General features: G+C 42.9%; 1 pseudogene; it reads right to left on the bottom strand.

The window, feature by feature from the left end:
- Positions 1–293: 293 nt before the first annotated feature.
- Positions 294–1,245, bottom strand: LOC138091094 (patched domain-containing protein 3-like; annotated as a pseudogene).
- Between the last annotated feature and the right edge of the window lie 9,334 nt (positions 1,246–10,579).

Here is a 10,579-nt window from a genome sequence, read left to right as displayed (position 1 = left end):
ACATATCCACTATTTTTTTAGATTCCTTCCTGGCTCTCTTCAGTGTGCTATTTTAAGAAAGTTGAATTAAGGATCAATTAGAGCAGAGTACACCAAGCTTCCAGTCAAGGACTCTATCTGATAATCTGGGAGTGCTGCTGCTATGGTCCTTGGAACAACTCCTCTTAACCCTCTCACCTTCTCCTGGCCTCCCTATAAATCCCAGCCACTAGATACCTTGATCTTCTTCAAGGCCAGACTCTTTTCAAGGCTGCCAACCTTCTCAGAAAATGGATCATTCACACCTTGCTACCTTAGTTTTCCTCTCCTTCACCTGTCTTCAGGTAGTACTGCAGCCGCATGGCTTTGGCCTGGAGGAGTAACTGGCTCAGCCCAATCCTCTCACAGTCCCTCCCAGGATGTTGGCCAGGTAGATGATCTGACCGGCTTGGCTATAGATGGGGAAGGTGATGGTTTTCAGGTTGAGGCCCTTGTTCCTTTTCCAGGCGAACAAGAGTGGATTGGGGGTGGGGAGGGGCAGGGGGTGGAGGGTTGTGGATGGGGGGACTCAGGAGCCCTGGTTCTTAGTGCACAACTCGTTGTAGGGGATCTGGTTCCACTGTCTTGTGTCACAATCAAAACCTGGACCGGGTCATCCATCTTGCAAATTTCTTCTAAGATTTCCAGCTCCATCAGTGTCTCTGTGTTGGAGACCACTAGGATGGAAGCATAATTGACCTCGGTGCTCTTCCTAGAGACGGAGAAGATGAGAGAGAGTCGTTGGCGGTGAAATGTCCTGCACGAAGCATCGCGCAGTCTTGGCGGGGCTCCCTATCAGGGTGTTCTGCTCCTCGAAGTCGTCGTCTTCATCCTAGGGCTGGTAAATCAGGTCAGTGCCGAGAAAGGCCTTTAACACCATGGGCAGCAGCAGATCCAGGGATGCGAGCCCACGTTCCAGTCCACCTGCCGGAAGGCCCGGGACAGCGGCGCCTCCAGGCAGTCGGTGTGGCAGCGGGGCCGCTGGACCAGTTGGTTCTCAGACCGCGATGCTGGCTGGAGGGGGTGGAGCCTTGGCCACAACTCGTGAGCGGGCTCTTGAGTTTTGACCCGCCGCCCAGCCAAGCTCAGTTCAGGTCCTGCGGGTAGACAGCTCTCTCTCTTCGGGTCAGGCCCCAGCTCCAACCTGGGCCCCTGGGACTCAGACCCAGGCTCTTGCCCCGCCTCCCGCTCCGGCTCTGATGCAACCTTCGAGGAATTAAGGCTCATTTCCAGGAAGGAAAGGCCACGTTCTCAAACAGCACAGATCAGAAAGGAGCTGTTGGACTGGGCACTCCTCTCCACCGACCCAACGGTTTCCTGGAGAACTTCTAAGTGAGTCTGTTTGAACCTGGGCTGCTCGTGCCCGAATGCTAGAACGTCGTTGGTGGTCACGTGGTAGCCTCAGTTCAGTTCAGTTCAGTCACTCAGTCTTGTCCGACTCTTGACAACCCCACGGACTGCAGCATGCCAGGCCTCCCTGTCCTTCACCAACACCTGGAGCTTGCTCAAACTCATGTCCATGGAGTCGGTGATGCCTTCCAACCATCTCATCCTCTGTCTTCCCCTTCTCCTCCTGCCTTCAATCTTTCCCAGCATCAGGGTCCTTTCGAAGGAGTCAGTTCTTCACATCAGGTGGCCAAAGTATTGCAGCTTCAGCTTCAGCATCAGTCTTTCCAATGAATATTCAGGACTGATTTCCTTTAGGATGGACTAGTTGGATCTCCTTGAAGTCCAAGAGTCTTATTCAGCACTACACTTCAAAATCTTTAATTCTTCAGTGCTCAGCTTTCTTTATAGTAACTCTCACATTCATACATTACTATTGGAAAAACCATAGCTTTGACTAGACAGACCTTTGATAGCAAAGTAATATCTCTGTTTTTTAATATGCTGTCTAGGTTGGTCATAGCTTTTCTTCCAAGGAGCAAGTGTCTCTTAATTTCACAGCTGCAGTCACCATCTGCAGTGACTTTGGAACCCCCTAAAATAAAGTCTGTCACTGTTTCCGTTGTTTCCCCATCTATTTGCCATGATGTGATGGGACCAAATGCCATGATCTAACTGGCCCCCCAATTTGTCCCTGGCACCCATCCTTTCAGAATTCAGTTAATACAAGAGGCACTTCTTAAAGGAGAATGAAATGAGTGCTTACGTGACTCACAATTGACTGGGAGAATTTGGCTTGTTCAGGTACACACACACTCACACTCACACACACACACTCACACACACACAGAAAAGGCATAGATTTTCTCTGTGTTCTAAGTGGCAGATTTTACCTTTGAGAGGATCATCCAGAAGCATGGTTCTCAGGTAAGGCTTTGGTGAACCTGGTCCAGCACAGTTTGTTATTTTTATTCTTTACAGACGTAACGTTCTCCTTGTAAAAGTTAGAAGTAAATGCATAAAATAAAAAGTGGGAAAGGAAGAACCCAAAGCCCAGTTCTAAAACTTCCTTCTATCACATTCCTCTTCTTAACAGAAGTGTTAAAAAGTGGGCACTTATGCTTACAAACCGTTTTCTTTGCATTTGCAAGCATATTCAGATTTATGCAAGTATATCTTTTTCATAAATATTATTGCACTATCTGTGTTTGCGAGACCTAGGTTTGCTCCCTGGGTTGGGAAGATCCCCTGGAGAATGGAAAGGCTACCCACTCCAGTATTCTGGCCTGGAGAATTCCATGGAATGTACAGTCCATGGGGTGGCAAAGAGTCAGATAGGACTGAGCGAAAAAGGAAAAAAAAATCTGTGTATGCAGATTACATTTTTCACCAAATACATCAAAGGATCTTAACATGTAACTGTATGTAGATTTACCTTTTTCTTTTGAATTGCTTTATAATTTTCCACTGTATGGCTGGAACATAAATTAGCCATAACACTATTGATAGATCTGTAGGTTGTTTAGAATGTTTTGCTGATATGAACAGTGCTAAGTGAACAAATCTTTTTCTTAGACCACAAGAACTGTATTTGTGAGATGATTTTGTAGAAGGGGATTTACTGGACCAAAGGATATCCCATTTTAAATTTCAGAGTTATTGATAAAATTCATAGAAGTTGGACTTTCCTAATTGCTCAGCAGGTAAAAAATCTGCTTGCAATGCAGGAGACACTGGAGATGTGGGTTTGATCCCTGGGTGGGGAAGATGCCCTGGAGAAAAGAATGCCAACCCACTCCAGTATCTGCCTAGAAAATCCAATGGACAGAGGAGGCTGGCAGGCTATAGTCCACAGGGTCACAAAGAGTTGGACACCACTGAGTGACTTCACTCTCTCACTCATGCAGGTTGTATCAATTTACACCCTCATGAAGTTCTTTTTTGTCACAGCCTATCCCAGAATGTCATTAAAGTGATTTGTGTCATTGGTATCTTGTTTTGATTTTCCTTTTGTAATTTGTTACCTAGACTCGCCATATTTCCTCTTTGGGTAAATTGTCACCTTATACCTTTTCCTGGCTTCCCTTTTGGCCAATTTGCATTTTCTTCATCACTATAGAAGCTATCCCTGTGCTGAAATAATCGCTTGTTTCTGTGCTTCGAGCGATGAACATCCCCTACCCTGTTCTCCCACCCCCATGTTGCTGGTTGCCATGCCTTATGTTTGTAGTTGAATTAACTTAATTTTTTAAATGAGTTCTGGATTTTGTTACATAATAAACAGTCGTTTCCCTTGCACTAGGGCTTCCCTTGTGTCTCAGCTGGTAAAGAATCTGCCTGCAATGTGAGACACCTGGGTTTGATCCCTGGGTTGGGAAGATCCCCTAGAGAAGGGAAAGGCTACTCCAGTATTCTGGCCTGGAGAATTCATGAACTATATAGTCCATGGGGTTAAAAAAAGTCAGACACCACTGAGCAACTTTCACTTTCACTTTCCCTTGCAGTAATTATAATCTGATATAATTATATATTTTTATATAAATAATTATATATAATTATAATCTACTAGAATATAATCTTTAAATTTTCCATATATTCCTTTTTTAAATTGTTGAAGTATAGTTGATTTGTAGTTGTGTTAATTTCTGGTGTACAGCAAAGTGATTCAGCTATACATATAAGTATACTTTTTATTTTTTAAGGTGGCCAAACATTTTATTCAGGCTACTGCAGTAGCAGAGAGACTTCAGTGTAAGATGAGCTCACCTTTGCTGAAACAAAAGGTGGGAGTGAGAGGGTAACAGGCAGGAAGGCTAGGGGTCTCCAAAGGGAGAAAATAGGCTGCAAGTGTTAGACATTTTTATCTCTCTCTTAAGGGGCAGAAGGAAACAAACTACAAGTGTCAGATTTTTTTTCTTCTCTATGCAAATTTAAACAGAGATATCTTTTAAAATTCTGTGTTGCCATGACTACACCTGGTTCCACCTGAACTTAACTTTTCTCAAACCTTGAGCTAAGCAATGCATTTTTCTTATGGAAACGTTTTTCTTAAGCTTTGTTAATGAACTATGTACTTACCCTAGACTCTTTCTTTCTTCACGACAGAGATCTTCACAACCCACATAATCAGGATGGTGTGATCACTCACCTAGAGCCAGACATCCTGGAATGCAAAAGCTAGCAGAGGTGATGGAATTCCAGTTGAGCTATTTCAGATCCTAAAACATGATGCTGTGAAAGTGCTACATTCAATATGCCAGCAAATCTGAAAAACTGAGCAGGGGCCACTGCTCAGGACTGGAAAAGTCAGTTTTCATTCCAATCCCAAAGAAAGGCAATGACAAAGAATGCTCAAACTACCACAGAATTGCACTCATCTCACATGCTAGCAAAGTAATGCTCAAAATTCTCCAAGCCAGCCTTCAACAGTACATGAACTGTGAACTTCCAAATGCTCAAGCGGGATTTAGAAAAGACAGAGGAACCAGAGACCAAATTGCCAACATCCGTTGGATCATTGAGAAAGCAAGAGAGTTCCAGAAAAACATCTACTTTTGCTTTATTGACTATGCCAAAGCCTTTGACTGTGTGGAGCACAACCAACTGTGGAAAATTCTTAAAGAGATGGGAAATCAGAGCACCTCACCTGCCTCTTGAGAAATCTGTATGCAGGTCAGGAAGCAACAGTTAGAATTGGACATGGAACAACAGACTGACTCCAAATCAGGAAAGGTGTACGTCAAGGCTGTATATTGTCACCCTGCCTATTTAACTTATATGCAGAGTACATAATGAGAAATGCTGGACTGGATGAAGCACAAGCTGGAATCAAGATAACTGGGAGAAATATAAATAACCTCAGATACGCAGAGGACACCATCCTTATGGCAGAAAGCAAAGAACTAAAGAGCCTCTTGATGAAAGTGAAAGAGGAGAGTGAAAAAGTTGGCTTAAAGCTCAGCATTCAGAAAATGAAGATCATGACATCTGGTCCCATCACTTCATGGGAAATAGATGGGGAAACAGTGGAAACAGTGTCAGACTTTATTTGGGGGGGGGCTCCAACATCACTGCAGATGGTGACTGCAGCCATGAAATTAAAAGACGCTTACTCCTTGGAAGAAAAGTTATGACCAACCAAGACAGCATATTAAAAAGCAGAGACACAAATGTCTGTCTAGTCAAAGCTATGGTTTTTCCAGTAGTCATGTATGGATGTGAGAGCTGGACTATAAAGAAAGCTGGGCACCGAAGAATTGATGCTTTTGAACTGTGGTGTTGGAGGAGACTCTTGAGAGTCCCTTGGACTGCAAGGAGATCCAACCAGTCCATCCTAAAGGAGATCAGTCCTGAATATTCATTGGAAGGACTGATGCTGAAGCTAAAGCTGCAGTACTTTGGCTACCTGATGCAAATAACTGACTCATTTGAAAAGACCCTGATGCTTGGAAAGATTGGCGGGGGAGTGGAGAAGGGGACAACAGAGGGTGAGATGGTTGGAAAGCATCACCAACTCAATGGACATGAGTTTGAGTAAACTCCGGGAGGTGGTATTTGGTCCAGGCCTGGCATGCTACAGTCCATGGGGTCATAAAGAATCAGACACGACTGAGAGACTGAACTGAACTGAACATTCTTTCTTCAGGTTGGTTCCACCTAAGACTCAGAACCCGCTTGACAAACCAGTATGTTTTACTCTTGCAAATGTTCTCTTAAGTTATGGTAATGAGAGTATGTCTTTGCTTGGAAACCAGCCTTTCTTCAAAATTTATGTCAATCATTTTATGGCCTGAGACAACTCACCTTGTGCCAATGTTATCTCAAAATGTATGTTGTGGATGAGGGGCCTGATACCACTCTGAGTTTTGAGACATTTCCTTTCTCTAATTAACAGCCTGCTGATAGGAATATAACATACTGCTGAAGACTAGTAGGGGGGCACTCTTTCTGTCTCCTTCTGATTTCTATGTCAGAACCTTTGTGTATCTCTTTTATACTTTAATAAAACTTTATCACACAAAATCTCTGAATGATCAAACCTTGTCACTGGCCCTGGATTGAATTCCTCTCCTCTGGAGGCCAAGAATTCCAGCCTCTTTCACAGCTCAGCAACAACTTTTCAGGAGGTTTCTATTTATTTACTTACTTGGAGGTTAATTGCTTTACAATGTTGTGTTACTTTTGTTGGGGCTAGTGTGAGGAAAGCAGGAGAGACTCCATCTTGAAGCCTGTCATCCGTCTTAAAGACAGGATGCAAACTGGGCCTGAGCCCTGCCCAAGAGTAAGGAAACCGTTGCTAATGAAAACCAGGTCTCCTGGAGACTTCCCTCCCTACAGATGGAAAGTGGAGATTGTAGTTGAGGTCAGGCTGCCCCTGTCACATTAACCATGGAGACATCCCCCTGTGATGTATAATCAGTGGTTCCCCCCTTTCACCTTAATTGTTTGTTCTCCTAGCACCTACTTGTTATAAAATTCAGTCATATACAACAAAGAGGTTGCTAACATGTAACTGATCACATAGCAGGGGTATAAAACTGGGCCTCAGAAACATCAGGGTTCCTTGTTGGGAACTGATTCCCCTTGGACTCACTGGTGTAATAAACTGTACTCCACTGTCTTGAGAGTCCTCCGAGGTGTGTTTTGGAGCTCCAGATTCCACAATACTTTCTGCCGTATAGCAATGTGAATCAGGTATGACTATATATATTATGTGTATATATATACACATCTCCTCCCTCTCGAGCCTCTCTCCCACCTCACCCCTCCTGTGCTTCTAGGCTGTCACAGAGTGCCAGGCTGGCCTCCCTGTGTTATACAGCACCTTCCCACTAGCTATCTGTTTCGTACATGGTAGTGCATATGGGTCAACGTTGTTTTCTCAATTTAGCTCAACCGCGTCTTCCTCTACTGTGTTCATAAATCCTCTATGTCTGTATCTCCATTCCTTCCCTACAAAGAGGATCATCAGTACAATTTTTCTAGATTCCATATATATGTGTTCAGTTCAGTTCAGTAACTCAGTCGTGTCTGACTCTTTGCAACCCCATGAATCGCAGCACGCCAGGCCTCCCTGTCTATCACCAACTCCCGGAGTTCACTCAGACTCACGTCCATCGAGTCAGTGATGCCATCCAGACATCTCATCCTCTGCCGTCCCCTTTTCCTCCTGCCCCCAATCCCTCCCAGCATTAGTCTTTTCCAATGAGTCAACTCTTTGCGTGAGGTGGCCAAAGTACTGGAGTTTCAGCTTTAGCATCATTCCTTCCAAAGAACACCCAGGGCTGATTTCCTTTAGGATGGACTGGTTGGATCTCCTTGCAGTCCAAGGGACTCTCAAGAAGTTTCTTCCAACACCACTGTTCAAAAGCATCAATTCTTTTCATGATGGCCATTCTGAGCAGTGTGAGGTGATACCTCATTATAGTTTGATTTGCATTTCTCTAATAATTAGCAAATTATTATAATTATCATATAATTATTATAAATCCTCTTTCTCCTGAGAAACCTGTATATGGGTCAAGAAGCAACAGTTAGAATCAGACATGCAACAATAGATTGGTTGAAAATTGGGAAAGGAGTACCATAAGGCTATATATTGTCACCTTGCTTATTTAACTTATGTGCAGAGTACATCATCTGAAATGCCAGGCTGGATGAATCACAAGCTGGAATCAAGGAGAAATATCAACAACCTCAAATATGCAGATTTGTTGTTGTTGAGTTGCTCAGTTGCTCAGTTCAGAGACGGCAATGGCAACCCACTCCAGTACTCTTGCCTGGAAAATCCTATGGATGGAGGAGCCTGGTAGGCTGCAGTCCTTGGGCTCGCGAAGAGTCGGACACGACTGAGTGACTTCACTTTCACTTTTCACTTCCATGCATTGAAGAAGGCAATGGCAACCTACTCCAGTGTTCTTGCCTGGAGAATCCCAGGAATGGAGGAACCTGGTAGGCTGCCATCTCTGGGGTTGCACAGAGTCGGACACTACTGAAGCAACTTAACAGCAGCAGCAGCAGTCACTCAGTTATATCCGATTCTTAGTGACTCTTTGCGACTACAGCACTCCAGGCTTCCTTGTCCTTCACCATCTCGCAGAGCTTGCTCAAACTCATGTTCATTGAGATAGTGATGCCTTCCAACCATCTCATCCTCTGTCATCCCGTTCTCTTGCCTTCAGTCTTTCTCAGCATCAGAGTCTTTTCTAATGATCCTATGCTTTGCATCAAGTGGCCAAAGCATTGGACTTGCAGCTTCAACATCAGTCCTTCCAATGAATATTCAGGAGGGATTTCCTTTAGGATTGACTGGTTGGATCTCCTGGCAGTCCAAGGGACTCTCAAGAGTCTTCTCCAATACCTTAGTTCAAAAGCATCAATTCTTCAGTGCTCAGATTTCTTTAAGGTCCAATTCTCACATTCATACTTGACTACTGAAAAAACTATAGCTTTGATTAGACGGTCCTTTATCAGAAAAGTAAAGTCTCTGCTTTTTAATATGGTGTCTAGGTTGGTCATTGCTGTCTTCCAAGGAGCAAGAGTCTTTTAATTTCATGGCTGCAGTCACCATCTGCAGTGATTTTGGAGCCCAAGGAAAAAAAGTCTGTCACTTTTTCCATTGTTTTCCTATTTGCCATGAATTGATGGGACTGGATGCCATGATGTTAGTTTTTGAATGTTGAGTTTTAAGCCAGCTTTTTCACTCTCCTCTTTCACTTTCATCAAGAGGCTCTTTAGTTCCACTTTGTTTTCTGCCATAAGGGTGAATGTAGAAAATGATACCACTCTAATGGCAGAAAGTGAGAAGAAACTAGAGTCTCTTGATGAGGGTGAGAGAGGAAAGTGAAAAAGCTAGTTTAAAGCTCAACATTCAAAAAACAAAGATCATGGCATCTGGTCCTATCACTTCATGGCAAATAGAAGGGGAAAAAATGGAAACAGTGACAGATTTTATTTCTTAGACTCTAAAATCATTGAGGACAGTGACTGTAACCATGAAGTTATAGATGTTTGCTCCTTGGAAGGAAAGCTATGACAAACCTAGACAGTGTATTATAAAGCAGAGGCATCTCTTTGCTGACAAAAGTCCATGTAGTCATGTACAGATGTGAGAGTTGGACCATAAAGAAGGCTGAGTGCTGGTTAATTGATGCTTTAGAATTGTGGTGCTAAAAGAAGACTCTTGAGAGTCCCTTGGACTGCAAGGAGATCACACCAATCAATCCTAAAGGAAATCAACCCTGAATATTCATTGGAAGGACTGATGCTGAAGCTGAAGATCCAATGCTTTGGCCTCCTGATTGGGAAAGACTCTGATGCTGGGAAAGATTGAAGGTGAGAGGAGAAGTGGGTAACAGGGGATGAGATGGTTAGATAACATCACTGTCTCGATGGACATGAATTTGAACAAACTCCGGGAGATAGTGAAGGACGGGGAAGCCTGGCAGGCTGTAGTCCACGGGATAGGAAAGAGTAGGATAGGACTTAGCAACTAAACAAATAATTAGCAATGTTGAACATCTTTTCATGTGCCTATTGGCCATCTGTGTCTTTTTTTTTTTTTTTTTTTTTGAGAAATGTCTATTTAGGTCTTCTGCCCATTTTTTGATTGGATTTCTTTGTTATTATATGAGCTATTTGTATTTTTTGAAATAAGTCATTTGACAGTCACATCTTTTGCAAATATTTTTTTACATTTTATAGGTTGTATTTTCATTTTGTTTATGATTTCCTTTGCTATGCAGAAGCTTGTAAGTTTAATTAGGTCCCATTTGTTTATTTTTGTTTTTATTTCGACTGCCTTGAGAGACAGACCTAAGGAAACAGCAGTGTGATTTATGTCAGAGAATGTTTTGTCTATGTTCTATGGTGTCATGGTTACATTTAAATTGTTTTACAGTGTCATGTTACACTTAGATCTTCAAGCTATTTTGAGTTTATTTTTGTGTATGGTTAGAGGATGTGTTTTAACTCCATTGATTTACATGCAGCTGTCCAGCTTTTCCAGCACTACTTGCTGAAGAGGGAAAAATTTGCATTTAAAAGTGATCCATCCGGAAATTTATTTTAATGTAATATAAAGCAGTTAAGAGTCAATGATATTGAATGCCTCCTTCAAGCAAAAGTTTGCTACTTTTCCATAATATGAAATTTAACTGAAACATGGCTGCTCAAT

The sequence above is a fragment of the Capricornis sumatraensis genome, chromosome 15 (assembly GCF_032405125.1).
Source record: "Capricornis sumatraensis isolate serow.1 chromosome 15, serow.2, whole genome shotgun sequence".
NCBI classification, from domain to species: domain Eukaryota; kingdom Metazoa; phylum Chordata; class Mammalia; order Artiodactyla; family Bovidae; genus Capricornis; species Capricornis sumatraensis.
The sequence above is the reverse complement of the archived record's forward strand: the minus strand, read 5'-3'. Positions and strand labels throughout refer to the sequence as shown.